Source organism: Ambystoma mexicanum, chromosome 2q, assembly GCF_040938575.1.
Source record: "Ambystoma mexicanum isolate Mex_15411 chromosome 2q, UKY_AmexF1_1, whole genome shotgun sequence".
Lineage (NCBI taxonomy): Eukaryota > Metazoa > Chordata > Amphibia > Caudata > Ambystomatidae > Ambystoma > Ambystoma mexicanum.
In genome coordinates, this window is record NC_090924.1 from 1,322,101,470 (window position 1) to 1,322,120,468 (window position 18,999).

Sequence of the window (18,999 nt, forward strand, 5' to 3'; positions counted from 1 at the left end):
CCTATCAAGTACTTTTGGCGACGCAAACGGAAATCCGGGTGGATGGAAGGAAGTCGTGGATCCATGCCACCCATCCCAAGAAGATTCCAACTGCACTGAAAGTCTTGCCTGACACCGATGGCTGGAAAGAGACAGCGGTCGCAGAGACAAAAGAAACTGTTGCCAGTGTGCAGCCACCTGATCTGCCAAAACATGAAGTGAAACTCGAAACAAAGCCTGAGACGATTGCCAAAGAGGGCGAAGGGCAAAGAGTGCCCCAACGTTGCCTAGCAGAATCGACATCACTGCTGACCCACGTGAAATCTGCCTTGCAAATACCAGCAGAAACAAATTGTGTACCCCTTTGGCGCCCACCAGCACTTGCCAGCACGCCAAAGACCGAATCTGCATTATTGGCGCGGCGCACACCAGCACCTGCAGAAGCGCTGCAGGCTGACTTCAAGCCTGAATCTGAAAGTGCACCGGCACTGTTCACGGATCATACAATACCAGGAGCAAGGCGATACAACCTGCGGCCTCGGAAGACAAGGTGATCTGCATTCTTTTTCTTTTGGTGTTTATGTCAACCTCTGGTTCAGCTCATGGACGGAGAAGGAACCAGGGGTGTAGAGGAGAGAAGCGTGAGAATTGTGCAAGTAGGACAATTCAAGACTCGCGGCTCCTCGGCACGATCATAAAAGTACATGTGTCCGGTACCAGAGCGGACAAGCTGGGCACACATGGTACTATGGCAACTGAGATAATTGATTAACAGTACATGTGTCCGGAACCAGAGCGGACAAGCTGGGCGCGCATGATACTGAGGCGAAAACTGATCAAAGGTCCTCTGAGCAGTATAAAAAGGGACAAGTGATCTCGCCTAAAAACGAATAATCGAATCCATCCTAAATAAAAAAAAGGGACAGGCAAAACTGAACTGGGAGAATTTCATTGAACTTATAGACATCAGAGCAAACGCGACGAAGGGAAATATCCACAACGAAATGTGATAAGGAAGAAGAAGGACGACGAGAAACATGCCAGGACCGGTTCCAGCCTCCTCCTGCACCAGCACTGCTGAAAATGAGTCAGTTATAAAGACTATAACTTTAAGAAAAACGCATGGTAAAACAAATTGTATACTGACACTAACGATAATGATGTGCTTTATGAGCGTGGTAGCACCAATATCAACAGCCCTAATATTATGGTGGGTAGAAACAATACACCCATTAGAAATGTTTTTACCAATAATTAATATATCCACTACTGAAAGCCCGGTCCTGGTGATCACTTATACCCTACCCCCAACGGAAGAAAAACACAGGGAAGGTTTTGGGAATAATACATTATTATTAATCATGAACATGACACAGGCAATCCTGAAGAAAACAAACTGCTGGGTATGTGCTCATTTACCACAGCATGCTGGGAAAGGAATAGGGTGGTATGTGCAGCCGTTACCATTAAGTTCTGCATGTAGTACATCTTTAGGTGCAATGTTCTATGGTAAGTGGAATAAGAGTAATACGGGTCAATTAGACAGAACCAACATGAATGAGTTTGAGGAGATAATAATGAAGCCTGTGGGTTGTTCCATTTTCCATAAAACACAAGTAATAGCCCCAGAGCCCACGAGGAAAACCAGACGTAAAATAACACGACAAAATAGACGAGATAGATTGTCCCCGCCAGAAAAAACATCTGTAATGACGTTTCGTGTAAGAACAGAAGGGAACAAAGATGCGATTCCCCCATCTTACACAGTGAATTATAGCCCAAGAACTGTCCCGTTTTGCCTGAAAAAGAAAGGATCTTTTTCGGTCGGAACATATACTGGTTGTATGAATACGGTGGTACTAAAATAGGAAATAGAACCAGTATACGTAGGTGATCCAGTTTATTTTATAGAGAAAGCATACCCTTGGTTACCCTTGGTTGCCCAGAAACTGGGGAGGTACATGTTATCTTGGGCTATTGTTCCCAGGAGTATTCCTCTTGGAAACAGCAGCCATGGCCAAATTATCCAGAACTAGAGTCAAAAGGACTGACAAAGGTGTTTTAATAGCAACTGATGTAGCAAAATCATTCGTTCCATTCTTAGGACAGATAGTGAACTCGTATAATATAAGGCAATTGTCTAGAATCTTAAAGAATACAATAAACACAACAACAGATATATTATTCAACATGACGTTGGAAGAAAGAGGAATCAGGTTAATGACGCTGCAAAATAGAATGACTCTCGATGTAATCCTGGTTGATCGTGGGGGAATTTGCAAAAAAGTGGATCAGCATGTTGCATTTATGTCGATGACTATTCCCCCACGATCGTTGAAGCAATAAAGAAAATGCACGCTCTAAGCTCTGACCTCCCCACGGGAGAAGGGAGCTGGGAAATAGGATCTTGGTTTTGGGGAATACTACGATCTTGGGGATCGAAGCTGATCTCGATACTAGTAGTGGTGTTCGGAATATTCCTAATGTGTTGTTGTTGTATACATTGTTTACCCATAGTTTGTGCAGAGGTAACTGAGGGATGTACGGAAGGATGCATGCAAATGATAACAAAGAAAAATCATACCTCATGATCGAACTAGCCCAGACCCAAAAGAGATGAGAGTAATGAAAGAGTTGATGGCAATAGATATCACTGAAGGCAATGATGACCACGATAGCATGCGAGATTCAGACATAAGTACTTCAGATTCATTATCACTAGAGGAGGTTTCAATAAATAGATGAGACGTTTGGCATACGGCCAAAGGAGGGTTTGTCAGTCTAGAAATCTAATTCGAGACCGCAAACATATTTTGGTGGCCTTGGGCCAACCGTCTCATGCACGATACGACAGAATATAGGATTTCGAGTGTTCTAATGAACAGCCATTTTGATGTAACAAAAATCGCCATTTTATTTTCTAACCATTGCTCATTGCTTTCTGTTCCTATTGCTTCGCAGTATATTTTTCGCTTACACTGCTCGACTGCGGAACAATGCTGTCTGTATATGAAAAGGACAAGGCCACAGGGCCGAGAGGATAACAAGAGTTTCACTGAAACACAAACGTAGGCAGCGCCAGGAAGAATGCCCGGCTCCCTCCTTAATGTAGCCTTGAAGCAGAGCCGCAGGGCATTTAATCATTTCACAGCTGCAAGCCAGTCTCGTTATATGGTAGAATATGTTAGAATAATACCACTAAAGGCTTCAATTATGCTTTTCTAACGGTCCCCCTTTGCTGAGCCTGCTAAGAGTATGTCGGCTCCCAGGACGCGAATAGCACCTGATAGATAGCAAGGTCCGGAATGTTACCCCCTCTGCATGTAGCTCGCTTCCAAGAACAGAAGCGCCATGTTCTATTCAATAACCGAAAGATGCCTACGCACTCACAAATTGAAAATTGTTACTAGAATAGATGTTTGAAGGTGTCATAGTGGCCGGAGATGTCCATCATCACACCAAGTTCAAAGAAACCCAATGAAGAGGGGTGTTAACCATGACATAGCTGATTGTTTGATATGCATTTTGTATATATGTAACTGATGTACGTAATTCGCTCTCTTGCGTCCGACGAGGTCTAGAGATACACGTCGCGGGGTGTTGAGACCGAGTTGGCCAACTGAGACTTTTGCTTTGCAATAAAACCCTAGCTTTGGGAATACAACCTCGTGTCTGGCGTCTCTATCGTGTGTGGTGACTCGCCTTGTTTCCATAGACGTCAGGGTCCCTTAGGGGCCCCTTTCAAGAAGATTGAACTAGGTGCTTGGCTCTACCCAGGGAATGCAGAGACAATCAACGGGAGAAAAACCTGAACCTATGAATCAACAGCCAGGTAGTTCCTTTAGTTTCAGCAGCAGGTAAGATGACACAGATCAAGGTGGTGTTTATAAGGAAGATCCAGGAATGAATGTGGCATACAAGGTGAAAAAACGAGCAAACCAGAGGATCAGGAAAGTCAAGGAAGGAAAACAAGGCAAGGAAAAGGGAAGAAGAGTGGAATATCTCCAGTAGGGCTTACCGGGGACAACAAGCGTTACCACAAAGGAGAGAATTTGCAACACACCAACGCCGGTCAGGAAGCCTTCATATGGAAATGAATGCAGGTTGTTCTGGGTCCGTGACATCACAGCATTTAGTAAATATTTTGACGGTCTTCACTGCCCCCAGTATTTCTGGTATAAGAGGCAGGGGATATTTATCCTTCTTTGATATTTTGTTGAGGCCTCGAGAGTCTATACAGGGACTAAGCTCTGAAGTATCTTCTTTAGATACAAAAAACATAGAAGCCCCGGCAGACAATTTAGATTCAGTTATTAGACCACTGGCAAGATTCTACTGCAAATAAGACCATAACACTTCCTTTTCTTTTGGAGACAGGATGAACATGCGGTTGAAAGGTACCTCCGTATTTGGTAGTAAATCGATAGAATAGTCTTCAGGCCTATGTGGGGGTAATTTCTTGACCTTATCGTTCTCGAAGACTGAGATGAATTCCTGATATTACTTAGGTATTAGGGAATGTATCGATGAAACAGGCATGTCATAGGAGGATGGAATTGAAAAACGTATAGCAGCAGCTTCAGAAGAAAGATTTGATGAAACAAAATTCTCTGAAACCCCAAAACACTGATTGTGCCATCCAATTGATATATGGGTTGTGTTCCTCCAACCAGGGCATACCCAGTATGATAGGATATGTAGGAGTCTGATCAGATCAAAATATTTGAATTCATGATCATGATTTGCAGTCGGTTAGGTTCTGTATTAGCCACTATTGCACACCTTCTAGAGGACGACCGCCAACCCCTAACACAGGGACGGAGATAGGCTTAGCCTGGAATGTTATTCCTCTAGCCTTTGCCCAAGAAAAATCCATGAAAATACCAACAGCCCCGGAATCCACTAAGGCAATGGTATTGATTTGATCTGGGGCAAAACAAGGATAACGTGCACATCCAGTAAGGCAGAGGACCTAGCAGGTTCACTTTTAGCCATGGGATCTTTAGTATACTCCCAAAGCGACATTCCTCCAGGACAAAGACGTAACATATGGTCAGCAGAACCCCAATACATGCATAGACCCTCTGTTCTTCTGCGCATCCTTTCTTTGTCTGTTAAGGTACCCCTCGTAGTAACTATCTGCATAGGTTGCAAAGTCTTGTTTTCTTTTGGAATGGGTAATGGCGGAGCACGAATAGGGTACTTATTATTTCCTCTCTCTGACCTGCGTTCATGCAGTCTAAAGTCAATTTGTAGTGTAATTTTCATGAGCTCATCAGAGGTCTGAGGACATGGTATGCAGGCTATTTCATCCTTAAGGTCTTCATTGAGATCTCTGTGGCACAAGTTAAAACAAGCCTCCTCCGGCCATCTGGTAGTCTGAGTCTGCACAATTTGCGTAAATCAAGTGACATAGGGCCTCATTACGACTCAGGCGGTAAGGGGTTTACGCCGGCGTAAACAGCGCCGACCCTTACCGCCTGAGTACGAGGTCCCTTAGCGCCATGGCGGATTTAACACCTGCTTTTAGCAGGTGTTAAAATCGATGGCGCTAAGGGACCATGGAGTTAATTATGCCACCGTAATTTACGGTGGCGTAATTAACGCCTTCCCCACTCCCATTATGCCCTATGGGGCAAAAATGGGAATGGGGAAGGGTAATGGGGATTGGGGACTTACCGCCCCGCCAACCTCGGAATGGGGCGGTAAGTCCGCCAACCACCATGGCGTAAACATAGTTTACGCCATGGTGGTAAAGTCACGGCCCAGGCGGTAACTTACCGCCTGGGTCGTAATGAGGCCCATAGTCAGTGTATCCATGGAGCCTTGAACAAAATCCAGTAAGGACTCGTGTAAGTCAATTCAGGACGGTCAAATATTGCTCTAAAGACAGCAATAAATCCTCCATAATTATCCAGGAAGGGGGATCACCGGCTACAACAAGATGGGTTACCTAAGCCAAAGCACTGCCGAGAGATGCGATACCACAAATCCGACTTTGGAAAAGCATGTTGGCCAAAGGAGAAGTCCACTAAACGCGCATCCAAGAATTCTTTACGCTTTTCTGGTTCTACCTGATATTTATCCACCATAGACGGGTTAGGTAGGATTTCGGGAGCAGCTTCACAGGACCCAGAAGATTGAACTAGGTGCGTGGCTCTACTCAGGGAATGTGGAGCCAATCAGCGGGAGAAAAAAAACGTTGTTGGGGGAAAAACATGCACCTATGAATCAACAGCCAAGTAGGTCCTTGCAGTTTCAGCAGTAGGTAAGATGACACAGAATAAGGTGGTGTTTGAAGGAGGATCCAGGAAAGAATACGGCATACGAGGTGAAAAACGAACAAGCCAGAGGACCAGGAAAGGTAAGAAAGGAGAATAAGGCAAGGAAAAGGGGAGAAGAGAGGACTAGCTCCAGTAGGGTTTACTGGGGACAACAAGTGTTACTGCAACATAGAGAGGTTGCAACGCACCGAAGCTGGCCAGGAGGCCTTCATATGGAATTGAATCCAGGTTGTTCTGGGTCTGTGATGTCACAGCGTCACGTTACTGAGCGGCCTACGTGTTACTCCATCTTGGAAGGAGTGAATGTGGCACCAACATTGCCATAGTGACCAGTTTTGGATCACCAGGCCGCAGTGAATCATGACACCTGCACATTGAGGGAGTGGTAGTGCTTCTGGTGCCTGTATACAGCCTCATGGACCTGGAGTGCCACCAACGCCACATGGTTACAGTCAATGGCTTCAATGACATTAGGCAGTTGGACGGTGGCATAGAATCTTGCCTTCATGTCATTGACTTGGGCCAGGGTGATGAGCAGTGCAATATGGTGGGTCACGTGCTGCAGGAGGGCATCCAACACCAGGGCCAGGACTGCACAGAATATGGGCTGTGCCATGCAGTGCATCATGGCCACAGAGTGCAGGAAGTTGCCTGTCCCCAGGAACTGCAGGACTGCCACCAGATACACCAGTGGGGACACAGCTGTATGGAAATTGATTCTGCTCTCTATGTCATCCTGGTTTGTGGCAAGTAGCTTGGTGATGGTCTCCCTGTTGAGGATGTAAAGGGTGACCAACTGAGTGTCGCTGAGGTCCAAGGGTGATGTCCTGACCCTGGGGATGGGTGCTCCATTGCTTGGACAGTTCTCCTCCTCCTTCTCCCCCCCACTGTACTGCCTGTGCCCTGGCCTGGTTGTTCAGCATCTCAAGGTCCTGCCGCAGCCAGCTGCCTGTCACAGCTTGCAGCAATGAATGGCAGCATGGTGTTTGAAACAGTGTGTGGGGCTTGTGTGTGTCTTATGTAGCCCTCTGGTGTGCATTGGGTTCATCTGTGGCTTAATTTCTGGCACTTGTGTTCATTTACCTCCAGCTGGAGGCTGGAGGTAATTCCCAGCTGTATTAGCAGCGGTGTTCGGCACTAATACTGTTGTACATGCACTTGTGATACAGCTGTAATTGTGCTTTGTTTTGTCAGCGCTATTTGCGCCGGCTGTGATAGTGCCAACTGTAATAGCGCCGGCTGTAAGAGCGCTGGTGCGATTTATATCTGGCGGTATTTGTGCTGACTTGTAATCCGGCAGAGCAGTATTGGTGCCGCTAATTCCATTACCACCGGATATAAGAACTACCGTCCTACTCCTGATGAGGCCCATTGATGCCAGAGACAACCCATAGCATGATGCATGATGCATGATGCATGTGAGGACATTGGTGCACAATCCACAGTAATACAGTGCAATTGGGATCAATAATGCAGCATACCCCACTACATTATAGTGCATGTGGGGACCTTACTGTATGAGACTCGCTTTATTGCAGTCCACGTGGGAATATTAATGCCAAATCCTGATTGGCTTACAATTAATATGAGAGCATTGCTGCAGTTTGTGACTGTAAGACACTGCATTTATGTACATTAATATAGATCAGCCCTTTTCACTTTGCAGTGGGGTTTTCCATCATGGACCACTGTCAACTGTCTATCTATTCCTGTAAATTCAGTTGTATCCATTAATTTTCCTTGGATACCAAAGTAATGAAAAGCAGCAAAACCCCATTATAAGACAGCCAAAAGACTGTAATTTTACAAGTGGGAGTTTATGGAAACACCAACAATCTAAAGGGGCACCATTGTTAAAAAATGAACACCTGCAAGCATTGCCCAAGCCAAGAGAGAGTAAAACCAAGGCAGATGCAACTTGTTTGACATTTCTAACAACATCAATGGGGATATTGGAATAATCATGAGCAGTGAATCTTGGTGCCCACACTTTGTAGAACATGTGGTGAAAGCTGGTATAAACTCACATTACCTTTCCCAGGGGAAGAGAAGTGAAAGACCCTTTTCTTATCAGCCATTGGTTACATGTGTAGTGGGGAAACAAGAGTGGCAAACAGGCTGCCCTTCTGGGAAAAAAGATCCAGAAGGAGAGGAACATTATTTTCTGAAGAGTATCAAAGAGCACCAATGTAAATCTTATTTTCCCTGAAGAGTTGTTGGGGGTTTTGAAGCTGCAATTTTTCGAATACTGTGAAGTTGTGGTGAACATTTATCATGTGATACTAACTCCAAAAGCACTTGTTGTTGTAAAATGCTGTTCGGGCAGGGGAGTATACCTGGACAGCAAACTGTTGCAGGAGTGTACTGAGCATGGGAGTAAACCAGGTGGAAGTTGAAGAAGTGCTTACAATGGGTACTGATAAATGCAATCTATGTTAATTGTGGTGCTAAAAGTATGTGAGGCAAATCATCCTGAGCAAGACAATACAAAGGCAATCTATGTTGATTGTGGTACTGAAGGTATTTGTGGCAAAACATCCTGACCAAAAGAAGTATTGTTGCTATTGATGAACTGAAAAAGTGTTCAAGGAAGGTAAAGAACCTTCTATTTACTGAGTAGGAACTTTCTGTTGACAAGTTGAAGTTATACCAATTTATGTTGGAACTTTCAGTTGACAAGTTGAAGCTACACCAAACTGAGTTGGAACTTTCTATTGACAAGTTGAAGTGGAAGAGTTCAGTTGTTGAACACTGTTGCAAATCAGGATTTACAAATGTAATCATTAATGTTTGTTTGGAATTGGCATGCATTTCCTTGTTTATTTGTTGTATGCATAAGTGTGAGGGACAGATATCCTTTGTTAGAGTGTTTCCTTTAGTTTATTTTAGTCAGGGAAGTCCTTGTCAGGGTAGGGATGGTAAGGCGTTCATCCAACCTTATATTATAATAATATGGCATTTGTTGAGAAATCTTCACAAAGTTGTCTGCCTCACATGTCTGACCCCTCACAGCTATCTGAACTAATCTTCAGGCTACATAGGTTTGCATAGCCCTCAGATTGTCCAATGAGAACGCTATTTGGTCAATTCAAGGGTTATAATAGCTCATTTATCACAGTAAGTCTTTTTTTGTTGTTATATTTATTTAAAGAGAATTGAGTATAGCATAGGGGGACTTTAAAATAGATTACTCCTTGCGGTACAGTGCACTTGAAACATTTAATTCAGAATTCAGTAGAGTGCATATGGAAACACGCATGCAGAACTTCCAGTTTAATAGAGTGCACAAGCGATCAGGAATTCAAAATTCACACTTTCATAGAATCATCTCTGTACTCCAGTTGGCATGAGATCATTAATACAGGATCAAAACTCTAATACTGTACATATGGAGCGGTAATTGAGAAAAGACACTATAATACTTTGTACCTGAAGACAAGCATGAAGAACACTTGCTGTAAGACAGTGCATGTGAGAACATTAATACAGAATTCCACTCTAAAACATGCAGAAATCCCACAGTACTACAGGGCATGTGAGTACATGAACGCAGACTCACCACCATAATACAGCCTACAAAAAAACATTAAGCATAATACAGAATGTCAACTCGAACACAGTGCATATTGAAACAGTGAGCTACATTGTACATGAGAACAAACACTCAAAATTGCCACTATGATACGGTGCCAATGAGAACATGAATGCAGGAATTCACTCTAAAACAGTATACATGCAAACACGAATACAAACATGTAACTGTACCACAGTGCACAGGCGAACTTTCATTCAGAATGTCCACTATAATGTAGTGCACATGAGAAAATGAGTACAGAATTCCAACTCTAATAGAGTGCACATGGGAGCATGAATGCAGATATTCCACTATCCTACAGATATTCCACTATCCTACAATGTACATGCGAGCATGACTGCAGATATTCCACTATCCTACAGTGCACATGCGAGCATGAATGCAGATATGCCACTATCCTACAGTGCACATGGGAGCATCCACTATCCTACAGTGCACATGGGAGCATGAATGCAGATATTCCACTATCCTACAGTGCACATGGGAGCATGACTGCAGATATTCCTACAGTGCACATGGGAGCATGACTGCAGATATTCCACTATCCTACAGTGTACATGCGAGCATGAATGCAGATATTCCACTATCCTACAGTGCACATGGGAGCATGACTGCAGATATTCCACTATCCTACAGTGTACATGGGAGCATGACTGCAGATATTCCTACAGTGCACATAGGAGCATGACTGCAGATATTCCACTATCCTACAGTGTACATGGGAGCATGACTGCAGATATTCCACTATCCTACAGTGTACATGCGAGCATGACTGCAGATATTCCTACAGTGCACATAGGAGTATGACTGCAGATATTCCACTATCCTACAGTGTACATGGGAGCATGACTGCAGATATTCCACTATCCTACAGTGCACATGGGAGCATGACTGCAGATATTCCACTATCCTACAGTGTACATGGGAGCATGACTGCAGATATTCCACTATCCTACAGTGTACATGGGAGCATGACTGCAGATATTCCTACAGTGCACATAGGAGCATGACTGCAGATATTCCACTATCCTACAGTGTACATGGGAGCATGACTGAAGATATTCCTACAGTGCACATAGGAGCATGACTGCAGATATTCCACTATCCTAAAGTGTACATGGGAGCATGACTGCAGATATTCCACTATCCTACAGTGCACATGGGAGCATGACTGCAGATATTCCACTATCCTACAGTGTACATGGGAGCATGACTGCAGATATTCCTACAGTGCACATAGGAGCATGACTGCAGATATTCCACTATCCTACAGTGCACATGGGAGCATGACTGCAGATATTCCACTATCCTACAATGTGCATGCGAGCATGACTGCAGATATTCCACTATCCTACAGTGCACATGGGAGCATGAATGCAGATATTCCACTATCTTACAGTGCACATGCGAGCATGAATGCAGATATTCCACTATCCTCCAGTGCACATGGGAGCATCCACTATCCTACAGTGCACATGGGAGCATGAATGCAGATATTCCACTATCCTACAGTGCACATGGGTGCATGAATGCAGATATTCCACTATCCTACAGTGTATGTAACAGCATGAATGCAGAATCCCCACTATAATAAAATGTACATGTGAACATTCTTGTAGAATCCCTACTGTAATAGCGTGCACATGAGGACATGAATGCATAACCCCCACTGTAATTCAGTGTTTGAGTGTGTGTGCACATGGGAACATTCATGCAGAATCCCCACTGTAATCAAGTATGCATAAGAACATTAGGGCAGCTCACCAACTCTACCACAGAATCTTCACACTCTGAGAGAAAGCACATGAGAGCATCACTGCAGACTGCACTGTTCTCACATGCAATGCTGACATTGCACATGAAAACATTCATGAAGGATCCCTACTGTAGTACAGCACATGAGAACAAGACTGCAGAATTCCCCACTGTAAAGAAGTGAACCTGTCATTACTGCAGAATCTTCACTCTCTGATAGAAAGCACATGAGAGCATCACTGCAGACTGCACTGTTCTGACATGCAATGCTGACATTGTACATGAGAACATACATGAAGGATCCCTACTGTAGTACAGCACATGAGAACAAGAATGCCGAAATCCCCACTGTAACGAAGTGAACCTGACATTACTGCAGAATCTTCACTCTCTGATAGAAAGCACATGAGAGTAACACTGCAAACTGATCTGTTCTCTCATGCAATGCTGACACTGCACATGAAAACATACGTGCCGGATCCCTACGGTAGAACAGCACAAGAGAACAGGAATGCAGGACTCCCCACTGTAACGAAGTGAACCTGACATTACTGTAGAATCTCACTCTGATATAACATGCATGAGCGCATTAATGTGGACTGCCCACTGTAAAACATGGCACATGAGAACATGTGTGCAGGGTCCCTGTTGCTGCACAGTACGCATGAACACAGGCCTTTAGAAGTCTCACCACATACAGTGCCCGTGATATCACTGCACGATCTTCACTCTGATAGAAAGCACGTGAGAAGACGAGTGCAGACTGCACACTTTAATACATTGCATACACGTGATAACATGTGTGCGGAACCGATACTGTGGTACAGCACATGAGCACTAAACTGCAGAATCCCCACTCTGATAGACTGCGCGTGAGATTACTGCAGAATCTTCACTCTGATGGAAAGCACGTGAGCACATCAATGCCCACTGGAACACATTGTTCCTGAGAGCATTTACCCAGAATCCTCCTGCATTGTTTTGGAAGTACTCTCAGGCTGCTGAAAGGGGACGAAGCATGTCTTTTTTCTTTAAAGTGGTAAACTTGTTTCTTTTCTACTTCTACAGTACTAATCAAGGATGTGGCAGAAAGCAATTAAGATGTTCATATTTAATTAGGATTCTAATGTATGCCATCGCCCTCAGCACTTGTACAGTTCTTGGTTCTCATCAGGATTCGCTTTTAAATGGTTTAATGCTGCCTCTGATTACCAAGTGTTAAAATATGAATCTTCACACCTCTGAGTCATCGCTTTACCCAGACCGCAGCTCACTGAGTCGCTTCAGTGTTAGGCTTGCTGGGCCCACAAACATTATACAAGGCAGAGTAAACTTTACCCGGAGAGAACTCCCCTGTCACCACCACCCCACCCCATCGCCACATTAACCCCCGCCCCCACCACCTCCCACACTCGCCCCCCGCGATCACCCTTAAAAAAAAGAGCATGGCATTGCTCATTTTAGAACCTGACTTTGGTCAATTAGTAGAGTGCTGCAGGCTTTCGAAGCAGCAATTATATATTTATTTGTATTTAGGATTTTTTGTCGAGCACTCACAAGAAACAGCTTCAGATCGCCATTGGTAGAGATAGGATGCCACTACGTCATCATGAGAAACCAGAGTGGGCCTTATTCTTGTCTACAAAGAGCATGTCACTTACCACGACACACACAGATAAACACACGAACGTTTGCTTCGTGTCTATCAACACACACACATGATCATCGTTTCTCCTTGTCTTTCCTATTCTGAGTTTTAGCGGATACCCAGCTACACGCCATTGACATAGTTCCATTCCCAGGACACAGGAGTAAGCCTATGCTAAATCATTCATCCACATCCTGAACCATGCACATTCTCACTGTATTCAGATGCTTCTGGTTCATCTGAGCTTTAAATGTCTTCAGATGACAAATTCAGGTGAAGCTCCTGATAAATTAATTCTGCTAAAATGTTTCCATGCACCGTGGGTTGAAGAGGTCAGAGCAGAGCTTTTCCTGCCAGCACATGCTCAAAGCAAACAAAGGATAAGGTTGATGGAACAAGTCAGAACTTTCCTGCCAGGGATGCCCAGAGAGAACAAAGTGTCTAGACGATGAATGGCCGGCACCTGGCGGTTTCTTCAATGCAGAAGCCACAATTCAATCTTTGTTTGCACCTGACAAATAATGATAATCTTTTTTTTAACATTCTTTTAATTAATTTATTGTGCATTTGGTTAAGAAAATAAAATCTTAAGCACAGTACTTCAAAAAACCATATACCATACATCTTACAAACACTATTAATCACAATAAATTCCAAAACAACACATAACAAAAATTACATATTACAAATTACAACACATTCATCAATAAAACATCAAATGTAATCTAAATTTCACATAATCCATCTGTACCAATTAAAATCTAATCAATCAATCAAAAAGTGTTTTTTCTGCACTTTTTTTGCATTCAGCACACACAATTAATAAAACATATAATTCCATAATTTCATACAAAAATCCAATACGCAGTGATATTAAAAATGTCAAAGTTCATACAGTCGCACAAGTAAAATCAATAGAATAAAAAAGAGATCATGGGTTAGGTCAGGTGACAGATAAAAGCCTCCTACGAAGCCATTCTCGATGGATATATTTGGCAAAAACACATATATAATTCACCGTTACTGTTGATCGATATAAGGCAACCGATTCTGGAATGGTTTTAATGCACACTTTTCGGAACACTGAGATCAAATACATTTTCCTTAAATCATTATAACATTGACAGAATAAGAGAACATGCACAACAGACTCAAGTGCCATGCTAAAAGCTGAACAAATTATAGAGTTGCCACCGCTCCAGCTGCAACTCGCTACCTGTACGGGGCAAGCTCTAAACGCAATAAACAGAGCACGCGCTTAGGCTGGGGTTATTAAATCTATATACCACTCCCCACCTTGTGAAAATTTTGAGGAGAGATAATCCAGCCCTGATTTCAATCTTAAGCATGACCTTGTGAGGCATCACTGGTTAACACATTTAGCAATCAACTTAACAGCTCTTTTTGAACTGTTGGCCATATTGGGTGGATTCTCCCAAAGATCACTGAAGCCAACCAGTCCAAGTTGATGCTTTACGTGGCTTAGCCATGGTAAAGAACAACCTCTGGGATGGCTCTACAAATCTAAGAGAGCTTCTCAATATTTTCCAAGCTCTATGGATCGCCAGAGTCTAATCCAATATAAAACTGGTTTCCAAGCAAGTTGATGCATTATGGGTTCAAGTCCACATTATTTATGTAGTGGTGCACTCGGGAAACTACACGGTAGCCTTAATACCCTTTCTAGAAATGTGTTCTCAGCCACCCCCGAGTTTGCACAATTGCAGTAGCCCCTTATCTGAGCTCTGTACAGTACTACTGATCTCACCTGGATCATATAGATGTTGATAGCAGGTGAGGCTACCTGTTCACTGTGTGATACAAAAAGGTCTTTAAGCCTCCACTGTTCTTTTCCAAGATGGTCTGAGACCTGCAAGTCTGGTTTTCCCATGATCCTGTGTCAGAGAACCTCACCCCGAATAATCATAGTGGGCAACTTGTTCCAAGGTGATAGCTTAAATGTGAAGCCCAACTACCGTAGCCCCTGGCCTCCTTGGTCTGAATACCATCACTTTGGTCTTACTCCTATTGAGAGTCAGACCTAGCTGGGTACATTTAAAAAAGAAACGCTCCAAGCCCTGCTGATCCCCAAAGGAGACATGGACAACAGAACTGAATCAACAGCAAAGAGTAGGGCCGGATAAATGTCACTCCTAGTTTTGTTGGATCAAAGTTCCCCCCTTGACATTTTGCTAACAAATCCAGAATAATCTTGTTAATATAGAGACTAAACAGAAGCAGGGCAAGGACACAGCCTTGCCGCACGCCTTTGTCTACAGGGAACTGATTGTTGGTCTCTCCAGCTGGACCCCACCTCACAGTTGCCATATTTTTAGAACAAAGCTTGGCGTTCAGTGACACCAAGTGACCTGGCACCCCACGCCTCAACAAAACGTGCCGTAGCTGGGCCCCAGGTATGCTATCAAAACAGTCTGGAGGTCGATAAACACTGCAGAAATGCACATCTACTTAAGCACAGTGTATTTCTGCAGAATAATAAATTGGCAGAAGCACTAATCTATGTGCTTAATCCTTGTTGGAACCCAGCCTGAAGGTACAAAATAAGACCCTGAGAGATCAACCGGAATTCTATCCGGGCCACGAGCCTTAAGGCCCTTTGTACTCAATAGGGCACTCTTAACAGCTGCCAGGGTGATGTTCAGATGTGGGCTACTCTGGTTCAGTAGAATCCAATCTATTCCAAGAGAGCCCTCACTAGAGTGGCCTTCGGGAGTGGCCTCTTCCGCATATAGGCCACGAAATCGAGAATACCATTCCTCTGTTGTAATCATGAAATTAAGGTTATTATCATTAGTATCCTTCCGTTCGGAAAGTACGGACCAGAAAGCCTTGCTATCCTTATTAGTAGCTGCTCCTCTAAGCTCATCCCATTTGAATTTGGGGAATTCGGACTTTCACAGCTTCACTATATTCTTGTAGTTGCTCCTCTTATGGTGCAATACCTCCTTGCTCACTTTCCCTTCGTTCCTGCTGGTGATGATATTGGTCGGATTCTGTGTTATCTAACTGCGGAAAAAGCCATAGTGATGAAGATCATGATTGATGTCGAGCCAGGATGGAAGCCCAAGGACCTGACTGATGAACAAATAAGAGACTTTGTGAAAGCCAGCATTTATGCACCAGAAGGAACAAAGTTTTGGTATCCAATGAAACACAGAAATAATGTGGGAAGATGGATCTATTGCAGTGCAAGTGGACAGTGTCAACTTATGACATGGAACAAGGATGAGCACGTAAGAACAGCAGAAAGCTTGAAGGGAGTCCTAAAGATATGGACCCCAAAGAGATATTTCTTCAGACCTCTATGTGTGGACCCAGAGGATGAAATAAAAGTGGATCAAGAGGATGATGTAAAGGTGGATACAAAGGAAAAAGTGAAAGTGGTCAATGAATCACCCAGAGGGGGCAGTGTAGAGGAGGTACCAAACATGATTCGCACTCCAACCAAGCCATTTTGAAGTACCAGGAACATTCACGCCGAAATATGTGACGTATGATGAGCAAATAAACCAGCAGAGAGCCGCAGTGATGCTCTGTCCAGTACCTATCAAAATAACAGCACCTATTGAAGTACTGACACCTAAGAAGACCTGGACAGTAAGGTACCCATTGAGAAAACCATATTGCCACGTGAGACAGAATGACGATTGTCAAAATGCAATACCTGAAGAAGCCAAGAAGATACTAAAAGAAGACGAATGGTGACATCATCAGAACCCGGACTGACTCACATATAGAAGATATAACGACCTGAGAATGATGAAAAGAGATGTAACACCATGGATAAGTGACATCCCGAGCCTAAAGTGAAATAATTGATGTCAAAATGTCAGAAACGTATGCCATGAGCACGATGAAGATATTCAGTTAGTTTAAAAGTGTACATATGCACAGTAACCGCAAGAAGCACATAAATCATGAGGCTTGCTTATGCTTAGTAATAAGATAGATTGCATCAAGCACAACCTATTCATATCTACCTCAAGAGAGCACTTTATATAAGTATACTACCACTATGCACAAGAGCAGAATTAACCAAAGGTTACTAAAGGTCTATAGAGGAGAGCTTTGTAGTAAACAAATTGAGAATGGAAGACAGAGAGAAACTCAGACGAAGATAACCATGCCAAGACGCCAAGGGTATATCGGCTGAAATAGACCAACAGTGGATACAATGAATGAGAAGAAGAACAGAGTATCCCTGTTTAGAAAGGTCAAGATAAGCCACAGATGGCAGACGACTGGCAGAATTAAATCAAATACACGAAATTGCATGAAGAATAAGATGATTTGACGGTGTTGGAATCACGTGACAATGCAAGCACAAGGGATGAGACTTTCACACCTACGCATGGACCCTTGCCATGCCCAGATGCCTTAACTTTCCCAGACCAAGAAGCAGACTCGAGGCCAACCCAAAGAAATAATTGACACATGACCACTGAAGTGATGATTGATTGTAACAATAATTGGAGGGAAGCTGGGGGTGCAGACAAACTCCCTGCACCTCTCCGGCTATTCTGCATGCTGCCAAGAAAGTGGAAAAGTATGAGTGGGGTTGATGCCAACCCAATCATATTGGACCATGTAATCTAGGGTCCTATAGTTAGTAGAAGCAATGGGACGTCATACTTTTAGTGACGTCTACGGTAGCCATTTTGAAGGAAGGTCTTAGTTGCCCCAAATGACATTGTTTATCCAATCCCCTCTCCCCGTTACCATATACAGATATATAGCCTATATTAAAGTTACCTTCTTAGAACCAATCAAGTTGCATGCTAAATTTTAAGAAATTACACATCAGTGGTGATGAGTTTTTGGTATAAATACTATGTTTTTTCTGAAGTTAATTGGAGTTGAGGCGAGAAGGAAGATCGAGCGATTGCTGATATTCATGAACTCCCTGTTCTTTGTACTTGTCATTAAACAAACTCCCTTTGCCAAACTATTGAGTTGTCATTATTGATTTGATGCGAGAGTATTAATCTACATCCCCATCCATCTCCAGGGTGCTGCTACTCATCTGAAAGTGCTGTTTGGAAAACTCCCAGTCCTATGGGCCGGCTGGGGTCCCTACTGCACACTCCTTTTTATACACAGCACCAATTGCTTTTCTACAATTCTCAGGTATCTCGCCAGTGCTTAGTATATGACGAAACCAAAGTGTCAACATCCGTTCCCAATAGCTCGGGTTAGCCTTGTACACCACATTGGGAATAGCATCATGACCCGGTGCTCTGGAAGATTTTAATTTTGAGCATATGGCCCTTTAGGATTGTGCATATGTAATGGATCTGACACACCAGAATAATTCAAAATAAGTCCAAATAACGGAACCAATTTAGGAAGTACTTATTAGCAATAATCTAAAACAGGGAGGTTACAGCGAACATCAATGGACGTACGCTCAGTCTCTCAATGATCTCTAGACAAAATATGTTTTTTATATGGAAAATACGTCAGAGTGACATCATACTATGTGGCAATAATGAAAACACCTATCAATCATCGGGAATGGTTAAGGGAGACATCTAAGTAAGTATGTTTTCTATTGCAGCTAGGATTGTTATTGGTTGTCCATTATCAGGTGGACAACTTATGCCTACCTCTAAAAAACATTTAATTTCAGAAACATTGGATACACAGTTTCTTATTGGTCTTCAAACTATGAAGTCCTTTGTTATATGGACTAATACAATTGGTTGGCATGCTTATGC